The 24868-nt window shown below is 42.8% G+C and overlaps 1 long non-coding RNA gene across 1 annotated transcript in view; it reads left to right on the top strand.

Moving 5' to 3' along the window:
- Window positions 1–24868, top strand: part of LOC124776469 — a 334054-nt gene that overhangs the window by 290574 nt on the left and 18612 nt on the right. The window lies entirely within an intron of this gene.

Raw genomic sequence — 24868 nt, 5'->3', positions numbered from 1 at the left:
GATGGTCGCATCCGTGTTTGGTGACATCGCGGTGAACGCACGTTGGATGCGTGTATTCGTCGTCGCCATACTGGCGTATCACCCGGAGTGATGGTATTGGGTGCCATTGGTTGCACGTCTCGGTCACCTCTTGTTCGCATTGACGTCACTTTGAACAGTGGACGTTACATTTCAGATGTATTACGACCAGTGGCTCGACCCTTCATTCGAGCCCTGTGAAACCCTACATTTCAGCAGGATAATGCACGACCGCATGTTGCGGGTCCTGTATGGGCCTTTCCGGGTACAGAAAATGTTCGACTGCTGCCCTGGCCAGTACATTCTCAAGATCTCTCACCAATTGAAAACGTCTGGTCAATGGTGGCCGAGCAACTGGCTCGTCACATAACGCATCACTACCCTTGATGAACTGTGGTATTGTGCTGAAGCTGCATGGGCAGCTGTACCTTTACACGCCATCCAAGCTCTGTTTGAATCGATGACCAGGCATATCAAGGCCGTTATTAAGGCCAGAGGTGGTTGTTCTGAGTACTGATTTCTCAAGATCTATGCACCCAAATTGAGTGAAAATGTAATCACATGTCAGTTCCAGTATAATATATTTGTCCAATGAATACCCGTTTATCATCTGCATTTCTTCTTGGTGTCGCAGTTTTAATGGCCAGTAGTGTAGAAAAAATACTGGTATTGATAGCATAAACGCCCAACTGCTAGAGTATGTAGCGACTGTACTACAAAAGAGACTACTAGATTTACTTAAAAATGCTGGAAGAATGGGGTTAGTCCAGAAACGTGGTTACAAGCAATCGCTTTTTAAAAAGCAGATCGCAATAACAGCGAGAGCTATAGAGGAACCGTTTACTGAACGCTGCATTCTGAGTTTATGCAGAACTGTAAACAGGAAGTTAAAGGTTATAGCTGGTCAATAACAAATGCAATATTTATAATGAAACAAATAACTGAAAAATAGCGAGACCGAAATAGCAGAACATTTAGCAAATATTAATTTCATCAGTGCATTCTGTAACTTTGACAGAGAGAAAGTGTGGAGAATTATGAGGAAAAGAGGATATCAGCAACACCTAATAAACATTTTAATGTGTCTGTACAAACACACGACTGTAATTTTAGATATAAATAATACCTTAACACAGTCTACATATACAAAGAAAGGAGTTAGACAATAGTATAGTATTTCAAGCGCCCTTTTGGGCGATGTGGACTGGAAGAGGATCAGGATTTTTAACAGAGGAATTAAGATTAACAGAATTTTCTGCATGAACTGCCTTTTTGTATGCAGACGACGCCACATTGATGGCAGAGAGTGAAGATGATCTGCAGATGGGGAATATATCTGCTAGAGAAGATTTGTGGAAGAGTAACAGTTGTCGATTTCAGATAAGAAGACAAAATCGATGACTTTTAAAGGAACACACTCTGTATGGACAAAAATTGTGATTAATAATATAATAATAGAACAGGTCAAATATTTTTTCTGTTTGGGTTGCGACGTCACATAAGCGTATGACAAAAACATAGAGAAGAAATTAACAACCTTTGGGAACATACGTGGAACAATAAACAAATGTTTAAAAATTAAACTAGGAAGGAAATAAGATTGAAGTTTTATACGACAGTGGAAGTTCGCATTCTCATTTGGAGGCGTGAACCAATGTTTATAAATACACTACTCGCCATTAAAATTGGTACACCACGAAGATGACGTGCTACAGAAGCGAAATTTAACCGACAGGAAGAAGATGCTGTGATATTCAAATGATTAGCTTTGCAGAGCATTCACACAAGGTTGGTGCCGGTGGTGACACCTACAACGTGCTGACATGAGGAAAGTTTCCAACCGATTTCTCATACACAAACAGCAGTACACCGGCTTTGCCTGGTGAAACTTTGTTGTGATGACTCGTCTCAGGAGGAGAAATGCGTACCATCACGTTTCCGACTTTGATAGGTCGGATTGTAGCCTATCGCGATTGCGACATTGCTGCTCGCGTTGGTCGAGATCCAGTGACTGTTAGCAGAATATGCAATCGGTGGGTTCAGGAGACTAATACGGAACGCCGTGCTGGATCCCAACGGCCTCGTATCACTAGCAGTAGAGATGACAGGCATCTTATCCGCATGGCTGTAACGGATCGTGCAGTCACGTCTCGATCCCTGAGTCAACGGATGGGGACGTTTTCAAGACAACAACCATCTGCACGAACAGTTCGACAACGTTTGCAGCAGCATGGACTATCAGCTCGGAGGCCATGGCTGCGGTTACCTTTGACGCTGCATCACAGACAGGAGCGCCTGCGATGGGTACTCAACGACGAACCTGGGTGCACGAATGGCAAAACGTCATTTTTTCGGATGAAGCCAGGTTCTGTTTACAGCACCATGATGGTCGCATCCGTGTTTGGTGACATCGCGGTGAACGCACGTTGGATGCGTGTATTCGTCGTCGCCATACTGGCGTATCACCCGGAGTGATGGTATTGGGTGCCATTGGTTGCACGTCTCGGTCACCTCTTGTTCGCATTGACGTCACTTTGAACAGTGGACGTTACATTTCAGATGTATTACGACCAGTGGCTCGACCCTTCATTCGAGCCCTGTGAAACCCTACATTTCAGCAGGATAATGCACGACCGCATGTTGCGGGTCCTGTATGGGCCTTTCCGGGTACAGAAAATGTTCGACTGCTGCCCTGGCCAGTACATTCTCAAGATCTCTCACCAATTGAAAACGTCTGGTCAATGGTGGCCGAGCAACTGGCTCGTCACATAACGCATCACTACCCTTGATGAACTGTGGTATTGTGCTGAAGCTGCATGGGCAGCTGTACCTTTACACGCCATCCAAGCTCTGTTTGAATCGATGACCAGGCATATCAAGGCCGTTATTAAGGCCAGAGGTGGTTGTTCTGAGTACTGATTTCTCAAGATCTATGCACCCAAATTGAGTGAAAATGTAATCACATGTCAGTTCCAGTATAATATATTTGTCCAATGAATACCCGTTTATCATCTGCATTTCTTCTTGGTGTCGCAGTTTTAATGGCCAGTAGTGTAGAAAAAATACTGGTATTGATAGCATAAACGTCCAACTGCTAGAGTATGTAGCGACTGTACTACAAAAGAGACTACTACATTTACTTAAAAATGCTGGAAGAATGGGGTTAGTCCAGAAACGTGGTTACAAGCAATCGCTTTTTAAAAAGCAGATCGCAATAACAGCGAGAGCTATAGAGGAACCGTTTACTGAACGCTGCATTCTGAGTTTATGCAGAACTGTAAACAGGAAGTTAAAGGTTATAGCTGGTCAATAACAAATGCAATATTTATAATGAAACAAATAACTGAAAAATAGCGAGACCGAAATAGCAGAACATTTAGCAAATATTAATTTCATCAGTGCATTCTGTAACTTTGACAGAGAGAAAGTGTGGAGAATTATGAGGAAAAGAGGATATCAGCAACACCTAATAAATATTTTAATGTGTCTGTACAAACACACGACTGTAATTTTAGATATAAATAATACCTTAACACAGTCTACATATACAAAGAAAGGAGTTAGACAATAGTATAGTATTTCAAGCGCCCTTTTGGGCGATGTGGACTGGAAGAGGAAGAGGATTTTTAACAGAGGAATTAAGATTAACAGAATTTTCTGCATGAACTGCCTTTTTGTATGCAGATGACGCCACATTGATGGCAGAGAGTGAAGATGATCTGCAGATGGGGAATATATCTGCTAGAGAAGATTTGTGGAAGAGTAACAGTTGTCGATTTCAGATAAGAAGACAAAATCGATGACTTTTAAAGGAACACACTCTGTATGGACAAAAATTGTGATTAATAATATAATAATAGAACAGGTCAAATATTTTTTCTGTTTGGGTTGCGACGTCACATAAGCGTATGACAAAAACATAGAGAAGAAATTAACAACCTTTGGGAACATACGTGGAACAATAAACAAATGTTTAAAAATTAAACTAGGAAGGAAATAAGATTGAAGTTTTATACGACAGTGGAAGTTCGCATTCTCATTTGGAGGCGTGAACCAATGTTTATAAATACACTACTCGCCATTAAAATTGGTACACCACGAAGATGACGTGCTACAGAAGCGAAATTTAACCGACAGGAAGAAGATGCTGTGATATTCAAATGATTAGCTTTGCAGAGCATTCACACAAGGTTGGTGCCGGTGGTGACACCTACAACGTGCTGACATGAGGAAAGTTTCCAACCGATTTCTCATACACAAACAGCAGTACACCGGCTTTGCCTGGTGAAACTTTGTTGTGATGACTCGTCTCAGGAGGAGAAATGCGTACCATCACGTTTCCGACTTTGATAGGTCGGATTGTAGCCTATCGCGATTGCGACATTGCTGCTCGCGTTGGTCGAGATCCAGTGACTGTTAGCAGAATATGCAATCGGTGGGTTCAGGAGACTAATACGGAACGCCGTGCTGGATCCCAACGGCCTCGTATCACTAGCAGTAGAGATGACAGGCATCTTATCCGCATGGCTGTAACGGATCGTGCAGTCACGTCTCGATCCCTGAGTCAACGGATGGGGACGTTTTCAAGACAACAACCATCTGCACGAACAGTTCGACAACGTTTGCAGCAGCATGGACTATCAGCTCGGAGGCCATGGCTGCGGTTACCTTTGACGCTGCATCACAGACAGGAGCGCCTGCGATGGGTACTCAACGACGAACCTGGGTGCACGAATGGCAAAACGTCATTTTTTCGGATGAAGCCAGGTTCTGTTTACAGCACCATGATGGTCGCATCCGTGTTTGGTGACATCGCGGTGAACGCACGTTGGAAGCGTGTATTCGTCGTCGCCATACTGGCGTATCACCCGGAGTGATGGTATTGGGTGCCATTGGTTGCACGTCTCGGTCACCTCTTGTTCGCAATGACGTCACTTTGAACAGTGGACGTTACATTTCAGATGTATTACGACCAGTGGCTCGACCCTTCATTCGAGCCCTGTGAAACCCTACATTTCAGCAGGATAATGCACGACCGCATGTTGCAGGTCCTGTATGGGCCTTTCCGGGTACAGAAAATGTTCGACTGCTGCCCTGGCCAGTACATTCTCAAGATCTCTCACCAATTGAAAACGTCTGGTCAATGGTGGCCGAGCAACTGGCTCGTCACATAACGCATCACTACCCTTGATGAACTGTGGTATTGTGCTGAAGCTGCATGGGCAGCTGTACCTTTACACGCCATCCAAGCTCTGTTTGAATCGATGCCCAGGCATATCAAGGCCGTTATTACGGCCAGAGGTGGTTGTTCTGGGTACTGATTTCTCAAGATCTATGCACCCAAATTGCGTGAAAATGTAATCACATGTCAGTTCCAGTATAATATATTTGTCCAATGAATACCCGTTTATCATCTGCATTTCTTCTTGGTGTAGCAATTTTAATGGCCAGTAGTGTAATAACCATGGGAAGTAGTATGGCTTCTCCATATATACTCCTGCATTGTTATTGCACCTAGGATATGCACAAAAGGTTGCCCACTTCAGCAAGGTCCGCGATTCACTGGTGTCCAGAATGACAGCGACAAACCGCTATTTCCCAGACCTGTGTCCAAATCACGATATAATCAAACAACCTGTCAACAAATGTCTGTACAATCGTATTCTGAACATAAGATGGGATTCCACTCAACGGACAACCACGCCAACGATGACTTCATGGCATGTATCAAACGGAGTAGCGTTCATGGCTTGTCCCACATCCACAATGGCTGTGTACAAAGTTGCAGTATGACACAGAGAAGGTGCCTAAGCCGGACAGTCACGAACTAGTGTGGCCCGATGGCTTCATGTGAATCGTTCAATTGTTTCTCGGATGTGACGACAATTTATATAGACAGAAACCGTATCACGAAGACCAGGGCAGGGCCGACCACGTACAACATCGGAAGGAGAGGACCGTTATTTGGCTGTAAGTGCACGATGCTACCGCCTTAGAACTGCATTGCAACTGGCGTATGACATCTCAGCATCCACTGGACTGGTTGTGTCGAGGCAAAAAGTCTACAGAAGGCTTCGGCAGAGTGGCCTGCTGTATGTGTGTTCCTCTGACGCGTCGTCACAGAAGGGAACGTCTAGAGTGGAGCCACCTGCACGGTCGAACAGTGGGCCAATGTTTTTTCCACAGATGAGTCTCAGTTTGATCTGGAGAGTGATTCTCAATGAATTCGCATCTGGAGGGATCGTGGAACACGATTTCGGGACCCAAATACTGTGAAAAGTGACGGATATCGAGGAGGATCCGTAATGGTGTTGACAGGAATTATGTTGACCACTCCAACATCTCTTCATGAAATTGTACGAGTGAATAGGCAAGGTTTAAGGCCTGTCAGATATCGTGACGAGATCTTGGGACCTCATGTGTGGTTGTTGTGAGGTGCTGTGGACCCAGACTTCGTACTGACAGGCTATAACGCTGGACGTCATAGCGCTCGGGTGACTGGTGTTTTGTTGGAAACCGAAGATATTAAACACATGGCGTGTTCTCCTCGCTCTCCCGATTTGAATCCCCTAGAGCAGGGCTTCCCAATCTTTTCAGCCGGCGGACCCCCTCTTCAGTCGAAAATCCATGGCGGACCCCTAGTCAAGAGCACAGTAACTTTAAATTTCAGAGCGAAACCCATGGGAACTGACAGCTTCTTAATGCAAGTGCCATGTTCCCAATGACCCCCCCCCCCCCCCGAAGTATCAATAGTCTTTGGTTTAGAGATGAATGAAAACGACTTGAAATTAACGATCCAATTTGAATTCCCACTGTATCCATACACTTCCTAGTGGATTTACTCCCTTTGTTCAACACACTAAAGCCTGATTAAAGTTACTTGCTAATTGAAATTTCACACGATGGAGCTGTCTTCCTCCAAGAGCAATCAACGTCACGTCCAAACTGTTCGCTGTTGACAAGCTGCCGCTTATGGTCTGTTCACTTCCACTATTTGGCTACTGTTGTGTAAGGAGCATCCATATTTCGTAACAGTCGTGCAGTCGTGTGTGTGTGTGTGTGTGTGTGTGTGTGTGTGTGTGTGTGTGTGTGTGTGTGGTTTTTCGTGAAATCTGAGGCAAAATGTTCAAACGTATGTAAAGTCTTCCTTTGGTCGTCCTCCCTCCTCATTCATTTCAACTGGAAACTACCCTTGTTGTGAAGGTGATGGAGAAACTGCATCCTTCTTCAATGATCCTGACTTAAGCCACCGATCCATGTTAGAAGTAATAAACTGGTCAAAAATCGACTTATGAAACTCGTAGTGCACTGACAAAGCAAGTTTAACACTTAATGATGCCTGGGGCCGCATACGCTGTGATTGGTCGACAAATCTCGTTCCGCGCATGCGTAAAAGGTTTCAGCTCATCTAGCGCCGTGAGCCGGCGCACAAACGACCCCCGTATTGTTGCTAAACAGTCGATCAGAAAAGCCGCATTCTCCGGCACTAAACTGTGTATACGTTCTCACTTAGGAACCGCAAAGGCTGCTTGGGGATACGACCTGAAGTAAAAGTACACATGTTTTACAAACGTAAAAGAATTGTGTTGATTTTCACCTTTTTATTCAACAATTTTACTCATTATTTTACACGATTTGGTGGAAGGTGGCTGCGGACCCCCTACAAAGAGACGGCGGACCCCTAAGGGGTCCGCGGACCACACGTTGGGAAGTCCTGCCCTAGAGCACGTCTGGAATGTACTAGGGAGACGGGTTCCATCACTTCAGCATCCACCATACCACAGTAAAAATATCTGATTTGTTGTTGACCTGAAATCCACACTGATATTCTACCAGAATCTCTTCTGCGAATGCAACTAGCCTGTTGTAAATAATACTAGAGAGAATCTTAAAGATTACAGGATAATTCCTCTCTAATTCGAATAACAAGTCTTGCATGCTTTCTTTGGGAGCGGTAGGTTTACCCCTAAGGTCCACTTCTCCAGGATTATTTCCTGTTTCCATATCAACTTGATAAGTTTGTGGATTCGCTCATGGAGACACATTTCTCCATTTTGCAACAGTTCTGCTGCTAATCCATCATTTCCTGGTGATTTGTAGTTTTTAGACACTGCATACCTTCTGTAATTCCTCTAATGTAGGTTCTTCCACCTCTGGCTTTGTATTGTAATAGAATGGCTGCATACCCCTGGTAGGATTACCCTACAGAATTCCCTTGCAGTATTCTCTCCATTTCTCCATAAGATGATCTTTGTCTATCAGCAAATTTCCCCCTTTGCCATAACATGCTTTATTTTGGGTCTATGTTCTGGAGTTACTTCTGTAATTTTCTTGTAAACTTCGAGCTCTCATTCCTTTGATAGTGCCCTTCTTTCTCTCTTTCTCCTCATGGCTTCCCTTTTCTTCTCCTACGCACCCTTGCTGCTTCTATTCTTTTTTCATTATTTAACCATGTATTTCGTTGTGAGAACTTCAGTCTTGCTTCCTTTTTCTGTTCCACTGCCTGTCTGCATTCATCAGCCTACCAGTCTTCTTTTCTAAGTCTCCTTGTTTCCCACAGTGCAGTTGTCAGAATGACATTTTTAATAAAGATCCATTCGTTGTCTATATGGTCTTCACCATTTTCCGTTTGTAACTGCTGTCTCAATCTGTTCTGATACTCTTGAACAGTAGACCTATCTTCCAGTTGTTCTACATTCCATTTCTTTGCTGTGTCTTTGTTTCCTTTGGCAATCATAGCATGTTTCTGTCTCATTTTGGCTCCTTCTAGGTAATGGTCAGAATCTGAATTAGAATCAACACAAAATTAATGGGAACTACAACATAAATTATGAGTAATGCAATTCGCAGTAAGGTAAAAGCGGGACAGATGACGCGGGAGGACAGACGCCGCACTTCCAAGAAATTCGCCAGCAGACATTGTTGTGCGCGCGACGCTCAACGTTGTTGTAACCGCTGGTGAGATCAGTGTACTCCCAAGCTTTTGTACTTCAGGAGCGGAAAATAGCGGAGAAATTTAAGAAAATAGCATTTCGAGACCAAGGTAAGTCAAGGAAATTTGTCACGATCTCTTTTTAATAGTGTGTACTGGTAGATACGCGCCTAGCAGCTTATAACTAGTATTTAGAATGCCCAGCAGAAACATTGTAGGTTATAGTGGTCGCGTAATGGCTACTTCCGATAACATCTTTGGTGAAAATGGAGGTGCGGCATGTGTCCCTACGAAAATGGACAGATGACGCACCATTTTTGTGAAACAGTTGCCGCAATGCTTGCAATGCTAAGAGGAGTCCATACGTTTTCCTTTCATAGAAAAATGCCGAGAAAACGCATTAGGACAACAGACAGGGGAAAATGGACTGCAGAAGATCTATTAGAGGCAGTGAAACTAGTCTAAGAGGAAGGTTACGCTAAAAGGAAAGCATATCGAATGAAAAATATACCAGAACGAACATTAAGGAGAAGACTTGCTACGAACAATTTCAAGAAAGCAGGGTGTGGATCATTATCATACTAAGGTGAAGATGCAGACAGGAAATTAGTTGCCCATGTAAAGAAATTGCAATCATGTGGCGTCGCTCCCAAACCGTCAGACCTCAGGCAAATAGCTTTCAATTTAGCTGATCAGATGGGCCTGAAAAACCAATTCAACAAGGAAAAGAAACTTGCAGGAAAGATTGGTTTCCCTCATTTTTTGAACGCAATGATGACTTAAGCATCAGAAAAGCAAGGGCTTTCTGTAGCCAGAGCGACTGGAATGAACAGAGACGAAGTCAATTCTTACTTTGATCTGTTAACACAGACGTTGACGGAAAATGGGCCTTTGGATAAACCAGGTAGTATCTACAACGTAGAAGAAACTGGTCTACAGGTAAACAATGAGCATGAGAAGGTTGTTGCGGCAAAAGGAAGCAGAGATGTCCATGTCATTACTTCTGCTGAAAGAGGTGAGACAATAACAGTTGTTGCATGCTGTAATGGCGAGGGAAATTTCTTACCACTTTACTGCATTTACAAAGGAGTGAATAAAAAGACGCTGAAGATAACATGCCTCCAGCATCAGTTGTTGTTGTTGTTGTTGTGGTCTTCAGTCCAGAGATTGGTTTGATGCAGCTCTCCATGCTACTCTATCCTGTGCAAGCTTCTTCCTCTCCCAGTACCTACTGCAACCTACGTCCTTTTGAATCTGCTTAGTGTATTCATCCCTTGGTCTCCCTCTACGATTTTTACCCCCCACGCTGCTCTCCAATACTAAATTGGTGATCCCTTGATGCCTCAGAACATGTCCTACCAACCGATCCCTACTTCTAGTCAAGTTGTGCCACAAATTTGTCTTCTCCCCAATTCTATTCAGTACCTCCTCATTAGTTACGTGATCTACCCATCTAATCATCAGCATCCTTCTGTAGCACCACATTTAGAAAGCTTCTATTCTCTTTTTGTCTAAACTATTTTTCGTCCACGTTTCACTTACAAACATGGCTACACTCCATACAAATACCTTCATAAAAGACTTCCTGACACCTAAATCTATACTCGATGTTAAGAAATTTCTCTTCTTCAGAAACGCCTTCCTTGCCATTGCCAGTCTACATTTTCTATCATCTCTACCTCGACCATCATCAATTATTTTGCTCCCCAAATAGCAAATTTCATTTACTACTTTAAGCGTCTCATTTCCTAACCTAATACCCTCAGCATCAGCCGATTTATTCGACAACATTCCATTATCCTCGTTTTGCTTTTGTTGATGTTCATCTGATGTCCTCCTTTCAAGACACTGTCCATTCCCTTCAGCTGTTCTTCCAGGACCTTTGCTGTCTCTGACAGAATTACAATGTCATCGGCGAACCTCAAAGTTTTTATTTCTTCTCCATGGATTTTAACCTACTCTAAATTTTTCGTTTGTTTCCTTTACTGCTTGCTCAATATACAGATTGAATAACATCGGGGAGAGGCTACAACCCTGTCTCACTCCCTTCCAAACCACCGCTTCTCTTTCATGTCCCTCGACTCTTATAACTGCCAACTGGTGTCTGTACAAATTGTAAATAGCCTTTCGCTCCCTGTGTTTTACACTTGCCACCTTTAGAATTTGAGAGAGAGTATTCCAGTCAACATTGTCAAAAGCTTTCTCTAAGTCTACAAATGCTAGAAACAGGGGGTTCGCCTTTCCTTAACTTATTTTCTAAAATAAGTCGTACGGTCAGTATCGCCTCACGTGTTCCAACATTTCTACGGAATCCAAACAGATCTTCCCCGAGGTCAGCTCCTATCAGTTTTTCCATTCGTCTGTAAAGAATTCGTGTTAGTATTTTGAAGCCGTGGCTTATTAAACTGATAGTTCGGTAATTTTCACATCTGTCAACACCTGCTTACATTGGGATTGGAATGATTATATTCTTCTTGAAGTATTAGGGTATTTTGCCTGTCTGATACATCTTGCTGACCAGATGGTAGTGTTTTGCCAGGCCTGGCTCTCTCAAGGCTAACAGTAGTTCTAATGGAATGTTGTCTACTCCCAGGTCCTTGTTTCGACTTAGGTCTTTTAGTGCTCTGTCAAACTCTTCACGCAGTATCATATCTCCCATTTCATCTTCATCTACATTTTCTTCCATTTCCATAATATTGTCCTCAAGAACATCGCCCTTGTATAGTCCCTCTATATACTCCTCCCACCTTTCTGCTTTCCCTTCTTTGCTTAGAACTGGCTTTCCATCAGAGCTCTTGATATTCATGTAAGTGGTTCTCTTTTCTCCGAAGGTCTCTTTACTTTTCCTGTAGGCAGTACCTATCCTACCCCTAGTGATATGCGCCTCTAGATCCTTACATTTGTCCTCTACCCATCCCTGCTTAGCCATTTTGCACTTCCTGTCGATCTCATTTTTGAGACGTTTGTATTCCTTTTTACCTCCTTCATTTACTGCATTTGTGTATTTTCTCCTTTCATCAGTTAAATTCAGTATCTATTCTGGTACCCAAGGATTTCTATTAGCCCTCATCTTTCTACCTACTTGATCCTCTGCCGCCTTCATTATTTCATCTCTCAAAGCTACCCATTCTTCTTCTACTGTATTTCTTTCCCCCATTCTTGTCAATCGTTTCCTAATGCTCTCCCTGAAGCTTTGTACAACCTCTGGTTCTTTCAGTTTATCCAGGTCCCATCTCCTTAAATTCACACCTTTTTGCAGTTTCTTTAGTTTTAATCTATAGTTCATAACCAATAGAGTGTGGTCAGAGTCCACATCTGCCCCTGGAAATGTCTTACAATTTAAAACCTGGTTCCTAAATCTCTGTCTTACCATTATATAATCTATCTGAAACCTGTCAGTATCTCCAGGCTTCTGCCATGTATACACCCTTCTTTTACGATTCTTGAACAAAGTTTTAGCGATGATTAAGTTATGCTCTGTGCAAAATTCTACCAGGCGGCTTCCTCTTTCATTTCTCACCCGCAATCCATATTCAACTACTACGTTTCCTTCTCTTCCTTTTCCTACTACCGAATTCCAGTCACCAATGACTATTAAATTTTCGCCTCCCTTCACTGTCTGAATAATTTCTTTTATTTCATCATAAATTTCATCAGTCTCTTCGTCATCTGCGGAGCTAGTCGGCATATAAACTTGTACTACTGGGGTAGGCGTGGGCTTCGTATCTATCTTGGCCACAATAATGCGTTCACTATGCTGTTTGTAGTAGCTTACACGCATTCCTATTTTTTTATTCATTATTAAACCTACTGCTGCATTACCCCTATTTGGCTTTGTATTTATAACCCTGTATTCACCTGACCAGAAGTCTTGTTCCTCCTGCCACCGAACTTCACTAATTCCCACTGAATCTAACTTTAACCTAGCTATTTCCCTTTTTAAATTTTCTAACCTACCTACCCGATTAAAGGATCTGACATTCCACGCTCCGACCCGTAGAACGCCAGTTTTCTTTCTCCTGATAACAACGTCCTCCTGAGTAGTCCCCGCCCGGAGATCCGAATGGGGGACTATTTTACCTCTGGAATATTTTACCCAAGAGGACGCCATCATCACTTAACCATGCAGTAAAGCTACATGCCCTCGGGAAAAATTACGGCTGTAGTTTCCCCTTGCTTTCAGTCGTTCGCAGTACCAGCTCAGCAAAGCCGTTTTGGTCAGTGTTATAATGCCAGATCAGTTAATCATCCAGACTGTTGCCCCTGCAACTACTGAAAAGGCTACTGCCCTTCTTCCGGAACCATACGTTTGTCTGGCCTCTCAACAGATACCCCTCCGTTGTGGTTGCACCTACGGTACGGCTATCTGTATCGTTGAGGCACGCAAGCCTCCTCACCAACGGCAAGGTTCATGGTTCATGGGGGGGGGGGGGGGGGCAGTTGTTGTTATGAGGAGAGAATCCGCTTATGTCGCCGGCAGCGGTGGCCGTGCGGTTCTAGGCGCTCCAGTCCGGAGCCGCGCTGCTGCTACGGTCGCAGGTTCGAATCCTGCCTCGGGCATGGGTGTGTGTGATGTTCTTAGGTTAGTTTGGTTTAAGTAGTTCTAAGTTCTAGGGGACTAATGACCACAGCAGTTGAGTCCCATACTGCTCAGAGCCATTTGAACCGCTTATGTCAACAGTGATATTTTCATGGATGCCTCTCATATGAATTGTGTCACCCTTTGGGATATAGCTGTTGAAAATGAAGTGTCGATAATTTGTTTGCCTAGCCACAAGACACACTTTTTACAGCTACTAGACCGATCATTTTTCAAGCTGCTGAAATCCTACTTTAAAGAGGCTCGTCATTCATGGATTGTAGGTAATGCAAGCAAAGACAGAAGAATTACAAGGCAGAAATTTGGAGAGTTGTTCTTCAAAGCATGGACTCGTGCTGCCACTGTCAAGACTGCTGTATCCGGATTTAGAGCTACTGGAATTATCCCACATGACAGAACAGTAATTCCAAATCATGCCTTTGTTTCAGACATTAATAATACTGAACTCCCAACTACTGCAGATGTCTCTAATGATCTGACTCCAGATGTGCCGCCGGCCGGAGTGGCCGTGCGGTTCTAGGCGCTACAGTCTGGAGCTGAGTGACCGCAATGGCCGCAGGTTCGAATCCTGCCTCGGGCATGGATGTGTGTGATGTCCTTAGGTTAGTTAGGTTTAATTAGTTCTAAGTTCTAGGAGACTGATGACCTCAGAAGTTAAGTCGCATAGTGCTCAGAGCCATTTGAACCATTTTTTTGAGCCAGATGTGCCATCAACATCAAGGTCTGAAACAAATGTGTTAAGAGAACATCCTTTTACCTGCAAACCTTGCCCAAATTTGGCTACCCATCGACCAACTGATCAAGGCAGCTGGTGTGTAAATGACAACTCAGTGACACCTCATGGAGAGACTCCATCAAAATTGCTGGAAAAGATTTCACCTGTTCCTATACTGCTTCAGAGAAATCAATCCAAAAGAAAGCAATCAGCAACAAATGTAACATCCGAGGATTTGATAGCAGAGAAAAGAAAGAAAATCACCGAAAGAAACAAAAAGGAAAAACTCTTGCCCACAAAAATGTAGCAGCTAAAAGAAGTCAAATCCTCAAAACCAGAGGGGAAAAAAACGCCCAAGAGGCGTCTATTTGAAGACTCAGCTTCAGAAGAAGGTTCGCAGTTTAGTAAGGCAAGATGGATGGCTTTTATGTTTTGGAATCATAAACATTATCTTGCTGTTCTGTGCCAGCGCTATCGAGACGGACCCACAGAGAGTAAACAAAACACTGCATCCAGTTCTCTGCTTGTTTTTTTTCGGAAAATTCTCCGTCGCAGTATAGCAGTTAAGCATCGCTGTTTGCCGGCCGGAGTGGCCGAGCGGTTAAAGGCGCTACAGTCTGGAACCGCACGACCGCTACGGTCGCAGGTTCGATTCCTGCCTCGGGCATGGATGTGTGTGATATCCTTAGGTTAGTTAGGTTGAAGTACTTCTAAGTTCTAGGGGACTTATGACCACAGCAGTTGAGTCTCATGGTGCTCAGAGCCATTTAAACCATTTTTAAGCATCGCTGTTTATTCTGGCACACTGTATGGTACGGTCTATTTCAGGCAATACATTGAACTGAAAAGTTTCTGTTTCTCCTTTTGTTGGGAAGTTTCTCGTTTCTTGCGTATTAGGCTTCCGACCTTAGAATCTTCGTTGCTTATCTCTGAATTCGACTTAATTTACTTTTTAGTATAGATGATATCTCATCCTTTCTACCTCTGTTGGACGTCTTTTTCGGTGGTCGCGACATAAATAAGGATAGAACCAAAGTTTTAGATTATGAAGGAGCGGATGCGTAAAGACACATACAATAACAAGGAACAGAAAGCTTATTCTGTATGTCCCACATAATGCTACACACCACCTTGGAACTGACGATATACCGAGTGAGGTGGCGCAGTGGTTAAACACTGGACTCGCATTCGGGAGGACGTCGGTTCAATCCCGCGTCCGGCCATCCTGATTTAGGTTTTCCGTGATTTCCCTAAATCGCTCCAGGCAAATGCCGGGATGGTTCCTTTCAAAGGGCACGGCCGACTTCCTTCCCTGTCCTTTCCTAATCCGATGAGACCGATGACCTCGCTGTCTGGTCTCCTTCCCCAAAAAACAACAACAACTGACGATAAACAAAAAAGTCGCCAACTAAAAACCAACGGCATCACAGGCAGTTAATTCTCTTCGAATGTTCATTACGCATATCAACTTCTAAGACACGCATTTAATAGGTTAACAAATTTTCGAAAGTCAATGAAGGGTAACTCCAGTTACTGTGTGTAAGCCCACGACGTGTTTCGGCCTTCACATCTAGGCCCGGTTGCATCTTGATCTGAAACTGCCACTGTATGACATATGTACAAATATTTTGCGTAATAAGAGATCAAAGACAAAACTTATAAATGTACAGTATAAGTATAGAAAAAACATATGTTACATTAAGCTGTTATGAAACAACGATTTAAATGTCGCGAGAAAAATGGAGGCTTCATGATTATAAAAGCTATACAGTTCGACTCCTTAAGAGTGTTGGCCGGCTTTAACTTTAAAAAGTTATATTCTGACAATGAAATTTCCATCTGCATGCTTACCAAGGAAAAGCTAAAAGTGAAGGCCTACCCCCAATTCTTTTTAATTGTGTTCTAAAAGAACAGTGAGAATCTGGAATAAAAAAACTGAATTAACTTAAGATTTCAACATTTATGTGAAACAAAAAAATTGGTAGAAACTCTCTCGCACTTACAGATGACCTTGCTGTACTTTCTGAAAATGTGACATCTGTTGTAACACAAATTAATCGTTTAGCAGAAGCAGCCCGAAGGACCGGCTTAAGAATTTCCACAGAAAATAAATTATAAACATTAAAAATTCACAGAAATTTCTGAAAATAGCTATTGACCAAATTGAAACGCGTAACTATTTAAATATCTCGAGAGGGGGAGTGGGGGGAATCCAACAGAATAGTTTCGAAAAGCTGCTACCCAGGAAAGAATACGTAAAACAGGAAACGCATATGGTATAACTAAAGACTTTCACAACAAAAAATAAGGCATTTCATTACGCTGCCGAGGAGAGAATGTACATACCAAGCGTATGTCTAGCATTAAACTATATTTTAGATTAAATTTAGGAATGCTAAAAAGGCGAAAAATTCGGAAAGTATTAGCTCCACGAAAAACTATGTAAGGTTCGAAATTACATAGTAATAAAGAAATTTATGAAAATTAGAAAACATATCAAACGTAACGGAAAAAAGACTGCTATTTTTGGACATTTATATCTAATTCAAGACAGTATGTTAACCAGAAAGATCTTGAATATTTGTAGGATAAGAAGTCAACAAGTTGGATCAATGTAGTAAAAAAGTATTCAGAAAGAAATAAAAGATGAAGAAAGAGCTGTCAGAGAAGTTTGAGAAGAAAAAGTGGCGAATATGCTAGGATTCCAACGCAGCAAAGCGAAAACAAACCGTTGTGTTCAGAAGACAGGAAGGAAAAAACATAGTGAAGAGATGAAAGAGTAATTTAATGATTATAAAGAATCCGCCTCGATTTATAATCATTAAATTATTCACGATTTCTGACGCGCTGCAATGTTAAAAGTTCTGAAAGAGTAGTGGATGAAAATAATAACGAATAAGAAATTGAAATTAGCACATGGCCTATAGTTCGCCCATCCGAGAAAAAAAAAGTGTGCTTACTTGCAGTGGATAATGCGTTGAGGTCGAGCGTAAAGATGTAAGATGTATATCTTTTCTGTACTTACACTGTACATGTATAAGCTTTGATTTTGATCTTATATTATGTAAAACATTTATATATGCATCATGTAATGTCAGTTTCAGACCCAGATGCAAAAGGCCTGGATATGAAGATGGAAACCTGTTGTAGGCATACATAAAGTACGTCCCAGCAGCTGGAACGGCCTTTCATTAACTGATTATACAATTGGTTAACAATACTCTTCAAACATTGAAAAACTTATAATTTTTGTGGAAGTCTTGAATGCTTGGTGCTCCGCAACTTTCAGATACCTATTAAAAGATATCTTCAACACACCATGAGCTGCACTACTATTGTCTTATTTGCCAAAACCGGTTTTCGGGTTTTAACCCACCATCCGTGTCATATTATGTATTTTTATAGCAATGACATGCTTGTCAGTTAATACGACAGGATTTGAAGTGTGTCGTACAACATTGTACACAGTGTGCCGTGTACGATATTGCCGTCAAATTTTAGGCCGTGATAATTCTTGATAACGTTTGACATAACAGTCATGTGGAGTAAACATGTTTACTCTATATGCCACTTGTGTCAAACATGATCAAGAATTGTCATTGCCTAAAATTGAACACAAATAACGTACACGACAAACTGTGTACAGTGCTATACGACATGTTTCAGATCCTGTCGTATTAAATGACAAGCTTGTCATTGGTATATAAGTGCATTAATATGCCATCGATGGTGGGTTATCAATCCGAAAACCAGTTTTGGCAAATAAAACAATTCTAGTTCATGTCATAGTGTGTTGAAGATGTCCTTTACTAATAATTTTTGAAGTGCTTAAGAAATTTCACAAAAATGAAACACGAACTTTTCTGAACAGCCAAGAAAGCAATTCACTACAGGGCATCACGGAAGCCCTCAGAAGTAATGTACGATATTCCTCAAGAGGGTTGGATTGTTTGGGGAAGGAGACCAGACAGCGAGGTCATCGGTCTCATCGGATTAAGGAAGGACGGGGAAGGAAGTCGGCCGTGCCCTTTCAAAGGAACCAGCCCGGCATTTGCCTGGAGTGATTTACGGAAATCACGGAAATCCTAAATCAGGATGTCCGGACGCGGGATTGAACCGTCGTCCTCCCGAATGCGAGTCCAGTGTGTTAGCCACTGCGCCAACTCGCTCCGTCCTCACGAAGCAGCAGCGCCTAATAGAGGAGAAATGTTGGTATTCCCGGCTATTCCATAACACCCGAATCTTCTCCACCTATGTGAACATCTGTGTTTAAGGTTTCCCCAGCAACTGTAACGTGGATTCATCTCAGTTTAACAGAAATCCAAGATGAGCGAACATTCACCACCCGTAAAGACCCTGGGAGTAACAAGAGCTGAGCTCTCGGTTTGAAGCCTGTAGCTGGCTGTCCTAGACTAGGAGACGAGTAGCGGCGCCACTGCCTTTACAGCAGACGGCGGCAGACTTTTGCCGCGTCTGCGCGACGTGCCGTTCAGTTCTCACGTCGGGGTTACGCGGCCGTTACGGATGCTCTCACGACAATGCGGGAAACCGCACGGTGGAACTGTACTGCGGAATCTCGCGACGCGGGAGCGGCAAAAACGTCCCGCCGAGGGGTCGTAAAAGCCAGCACACTCGCCACTAACTGTTCTCAACGCAGTAAAAGTCTTCCTCCGAGTTGCTTCCGTGTGCATACATGCCGGTACAGGCACAACGGATTTTTCTCGAAATAGTTATGTAGACGTGGCAGCGCTGTTTCATAACCCTCCTCATGCTCATTCCTGGTTGTAAATTTTCGTAACTGCTAAATCTGCCAACCCTATGTACCTTAGTGTTCATACAAGATGATGAACCCGGTTTATCTCCTGAAGTGTACTCCGAGACACTGTATGTGATCCATTAATAGCACTATCTGGCTTCGAAACTTAAGATCAGAGTTGGCGAAGTTTACATGAAGTGCATCGAAAGGGGGTTACTCGGAAATAGCTAATAACGCAACTGAAAACTGAACTAAAACATTAACTGTAAACATGTCAGACGACCTCAAGTGTGCTGAAAGGGTGCTTTATGGACTCGATTTATGCAGAACAAATGTTTTTTGAAATTGCTCCTTATGCTAAAAACAATAATTTACCGTCTCCGCATCTGTATAATCAGAAGGACTGCATCAACGTAGCTTCAGCTAGACTGCTGAAATTTCTTACGAAAAATAAATGCAAACTTGTCAAGAATGGGTAACGGAGACCCTGAAAGATAAATGCAATGTAAGCAAATGGAGCTCGTTTTGTATGAAACAAAGAATAAATGCTCAGACATAGAGGCAAGATAAGCCTGGTAGAATTTCTGAACAAAGAAACCGACTAAAGAATTTCTGAAGTTGCAAAGTATGGAAAACCCAGTATAATATATGATCAAATCTGACATACAAGCCAGCCGTTATGGCTAAGAGCAAACGTCGGGTCAGGACATTTAACATCCCTTCCGATCATCATAACATAAAATTACGTAAAAATAGCTCTACAAACTCTTTGGAAATATACTTGCGAGTGAGACAAGTTGTTTCTAAGTCACTTGACTTTACTGATGGTTAACCGAAGAACGGATACCAATCACCACGGGTTCTGAAACAGCCGTCCGTGGTGGCCGAGCGGTTCTAGGCGCTTCAGTCTGGAATCGCGCGACCGCTGCGGTCGCAGCTACGAATCCTGCCTCGGGCATGGATGTGTGTGATGTCCTTAGGTTAGTTAGGTTTAAGTAGTTCTAAGTTCTAGGGACTGATGACCTCAGAAGTTAAGTCCCATAGTGCTCAGAGCCATTTGAACAATTTGGTTCTGAAACAAGTGAGAACAAGAAGTCCACATACAATAGACAGTGCGATAATGACACTATTTTAGCTAATCTCAGTCTGTTTCCAACTATGGGAATGCAACCGTGAAGTTCTTTGTTTGTTGTGATCGCACCTCTATGTTGAAAGTTGCTGGTCGATGAATGGTCTCCTTATTAGCCCCTTCATGACGTTTCAATAAAATTTATCGTCTTTCAGCACCTTATATTCTCGCTGCATTCAGTAAACATACTATGAGAAAGAATAAGCAGTTGAGTATCAGCCGTAACTGCATACACTCGCTGAATACATATTTATTCTGTGCCTATTTTATTTCCGTGTATTATTATATACCTGTGCTTCCTATACCTTCCCCACGCTTAATTATAACGTTTTTATATTTTAATGCTGTCCTTCTTTCCCATTCCTACTATCTTAGAATCACATAGTGAGTGAATGCGTATGTCTATTGTGTTTTCATAGTGTCTGGTGGTGGCTAATCTTCTTTCCTCTGCTATGGCAGTTTAGCCAGTTTTGGTGTAAGCTTACGTAGTGACAGAAAGGTTCCGTTCCCATCTGGTCGCAATGCTACTGTGCTTAAGTTGGCAAGGTGCGGTGAGGGTTTCCCCTGGCAACTTTCGCTACCTGTGTGTGGACCACGATTTTGTCAGTTTGGTGGTCACTCGGTCCTGGGAATTTGGTGAGTGAGGTTGTTCTTAGGACTGGTTTGTAGTAGTTGAACATGGAAGCTGAATCAGTGTAAGTTTCACTCGTAGTCGTAACCGATTTCTCTCACAGCCTCAGGCAGAGTATTTTATACGGTTTAGGGAACGACAGGTTTTGTAATAGTTCAGTTTCGTGAATAGTGGTTGTGTTCATTCAGAACTTAGAAGTGTGGGAACATGGAGTCAGGACCATGCACTGTTCAAGTTAGGTTACGTGTTTATCGGTGTGAATTTGTGTTTATTTATATTTCTTGTACTGTTTTGTTCTTCTGTTCGTTAATTCCCATCTGTGCTCAGCACTTTCCATGGTGTAGTGTGTGTGCATTTGTTCAGTTGCTCCCACGTGTTCAGCAAAGATTCCGAAGCATTGAGCACTCGGCATCATCTTTAGCGAGCAATGTTCCTTTCGCGGACCAACCAACTTTCCGGAATTTTGTATTTTCCTTGCTGTGACTTTGTGAGGCTCCGGCCACGCCATTCTGTTCTGTTCATTGTTGGTTTCATCGGTATTTCTCTAAGTAATTGTATCTATGTTGACCGGAATTACATTTCGGATCGTAACTTTCATTTAATTCTACAGATGAATTTCATGGGTGGCGTTACACACATCTTCAATGATTTCCAAGCCCGTCAGGCGAGAATTTAGCTAAATTCTATAGTTACTTAGCCTTCCAAGCCAGACACCAGCAGCCTTTAAGTCTCATGCAAATGTGTTATGTTTTCTTTTAATCTCATTATGTGGAATAAATGATCATACCAGTCTCAGTTAAATTTCACTTTTAACGTTTCATCTCAAATATCCCAATCTCTGTTTCACAGGCTATATTCTACCGCGTTTGTCCCTTGTCCCACTCATGCAAGCCTATTTATTTAAGTGCTTGTTAAATAAAGTTTCAATATTATAAAGTACATTCACCATGAACATATGAGATTGTGTGACAGAGAACAGAATGCACATTCCGGTTCATAAGAGAGGTTTACCCCCCTTGTGCGGAATTAAACACATATATTGTTCCCATAATTTTCACAGATACCGCTGATCATAATTTCTGCAGATACCCTTCGTCGAGTTCACCCGTATAAAATACCGGGTGATCAAAAAGTCAGTATAAATTTGAAAACTTAATAAACCACGGAGTAGTGTAGATAGAGAGGTAAAAATTGACACACATGCTTGGAATGACATGGGGTTTTATTAGAACCAAAAAGAAACAAAGTTCACAAAATGTCCGACAGTTGGCGCTGGACAGCAAAACGTCAGTGACTGCGCATGACAATCGTGTATAAAAGGAGCTGTAATGAGAGAGAGAATCAGATGCGCAAGCAGTCGCAGCATGTTGACGTTACCTGAAAAGGCGCTTTTAGTGAAGCTGTATTATCAGAATGGGGAATGTGCTAGTTCAGCGTTACGATCCAATTGCCGTAGGAAGGGATATAGGTCCCTTGGCAAATGCAGCTGTGGCGAGAATGATTTCGAAGTTCGAAGCCACGGGTTGTTTCGACGATAGACCCCGTAGTGGCCGACCGAGCACAAGGCGTAATGCTGCTGCGACAATTCAGGAAGAAATGGAGACTGTAGCGGGTTCGTCTATGCACGGGGAAGTCAGCGCTCGTGCAGTCGCACGTCGCACCGGCATTCCATACACAACATTATGGTGGACATATTGAGCATTTCCTGTAAAGAACATCATCTTTGTTTTGTCTTACTTTGTGATGCTAATTATTGCTATTCTGATCAGATGAAGCGCCATCTGTTGGACATTTTTTGAACTTTTGTATTTTTTTGGTTCTAATAAAACCCCATGTCATTCCAAGCATGTGTGTCAATTTGTACCTCTCTATCTACATTATTCCGTGATTTAGTCAGTTTTCAAATTTATACTGACTTTTTGATCACCCGGTACACAAGATAAGTGAAGACTTCACCTCTGGAGTGCTGCCCTGTCGAGAAGAAAGTGCCTGTATGTTTCGAACTGCATAAGGGAACCAATCGAGCGATGTGCACCTAGAAGTCTGTTTTCCGTCCCCGGTCAACGCCAACCTTGCAGTAATACACCGCTGCTCTTTCCTCTTCTTACAAAACCGGGAACCGGGCGGTGGTCCTTCTGTCAGCGACACTCTGGCGCAGGCGCGGCGATAATGTCAGCGTGCTATAGAAGGTGGAGCGGAGAACGTCTTCGTCAGTCTTCGATGGCTCACCAGAGGACGACTGGCAGGTGTCCAGTAGAAATATCGTGGAGTGAAGTTTGCGACGGCCGGCTGCAATCCCGAAATCTCTTCGAACATTCCTTGTGTGAACTGCCATTAACGTCACAACTCAAATGGATGCGTCTGGAGTGTTGCCGTGAATGGGAAGCACGGACTGCTGATGAATGGCATCGAATTGTCTTCAACGATGAATCGCAGTTCTGTATCACTACTGATGACCACCGTTGGCGTGTATGGCGGCGACCTGAGGAGAGCACCAGTTCTTGCAACGTTTTGGAGTCAAAGAGCATCTAACATTCTGCGTGGTGTCTGTTTGCTCTATATCGTGTCTCCCTACCACTTTCGCGCAACGACGCTCTGAGCTTGTTTTTTAGGGAATTGACTAGTTCGAACCTGGGACCTGTTGCTGATAAGGAGACGCCAGACCACACGTGACATGTAGAATTCAGAAGAGTTCAGTGAGACTAGCGATGATATAACCAAATACTTAATGATTTCAGAGTCAGCTCCACTGCACTCCCTGTAAAAGAATCTTAATACTAACTAAATTTAGTGGAAGGGGTTCAAGGCTTTCCTATTTTTAGTTAGCTGGTAAAATAACGTCGAAAAAGCAGTTAAGTTTACCATTGGAAATTTTATTCTACTCACAAAGCATCGTTTATAAATTGCACTATTGATAAAAGGAAATGTTTTAATACAGGATGGTAAAAACCAACTGCGTTCAACAAAAATGTTAACGAATATTCCCTGAATGGGTTTCCAAGTTCTACAATGGATCGAAGGATGACCTATGCCATATCACATCTATAATCTAGGTTTAAATTAAGTTTCACAAAAGAGAAAACTATCAAAATGGTCTACAGTGACCCTCAATTATACTATATAACAGAAAAATCATCGCGTTTCAGATTTTTACTTCAAGTCGCAAATGTGAACACCATGAGCTTTAATTGACGATCGACACTAGTATTACGCAAAAAGGGGGTGTAACAGATGAGACTTCTGCAGTTCTGAGTGAAGCTTTATGCGCTGTTATGCGGCATCGCGTGCGTTCATTACCTTGTCGGTGTTCGTCAGGGGGCGGCGGACAGCACAGCTTCGCTCACCTCGCCGTCTCGGAAGCAACTGTCTTCTAACTTCTCCTTACTACAATTTACCGAAGTTGGTTTAAAAAAACTATCTGGCTGTGTTTTCATCTGACCAATCAGGGTCTTAATGTTAACCTTAAGCTCTGCCTACAAAAATTCTGTCCATCCAATGAGAAACGTTATACTTTTCGTGGTGGGGAAATGTTTTTAAAGTTTGCAACGTAACAGAGACGCGAAAAAGTCTCACGCTAAAACTTGCAGCCTAGGTGTGGTCCTTTTAGCGTTATCGTAAGATCTATACTGTTCTTCTGGAGGGGCTCTATCTTTTAACATGGGCTGGGGGGTGGTCCTGACGTAACAGACGCGAAAAAGTCTCACGCTAAAATTTGCGGGTGGTGTGGCCCTTTTTGTGTTATCGTAAGATCTATACTGTTCTTGTGGAGGGCTCTAGCTTTTAACATGGGCTGGGGGGTGATCCTGACGTAACAGAGACGCGAAAAAGTCTCACGCTAAAACTTGCGGTTGGGGTGTGGTCCTAGCGGTTAGCTGGCGACGTGGGAGTCCGTGCCTTATCGTAGGGCCTTCCAGCTTAACACGGTTCTGCTCTCGGCTTCTGTTCTCGTTTCTCCCCTCGGAACTGCATGTGTCTCACGGTGGGAAGGTATGACATGCATTTAGGCATTCTTGTGTTAGTCTGTGGTATTCCATTTGCTCACTCGTTACTCGTATTACTTTGGTTAATTTAATGTCACGATTTATTC

Source organism: Schistocerca piceifrons, chromosome 2, assembly GCF_021461385.2.
Source record: "Schistocerca piceifrons isolate TAMUIC-IGC-003096 chromosome 2, iqSchPice1.1, whole genome shotgun sequence".
NCBI classification, from domain to species: Eukaryota; Metazoa; Arthropoda; class Insecta; order Orthoptera; family Acrididae; genus Schistocerca; species Schistocerca piceifrons.
The sequence above is the reverse complement of the archived record's forward strand: the minus strand, read 5'-3'. Positions and strand labels throughout refer to the sequence as shown.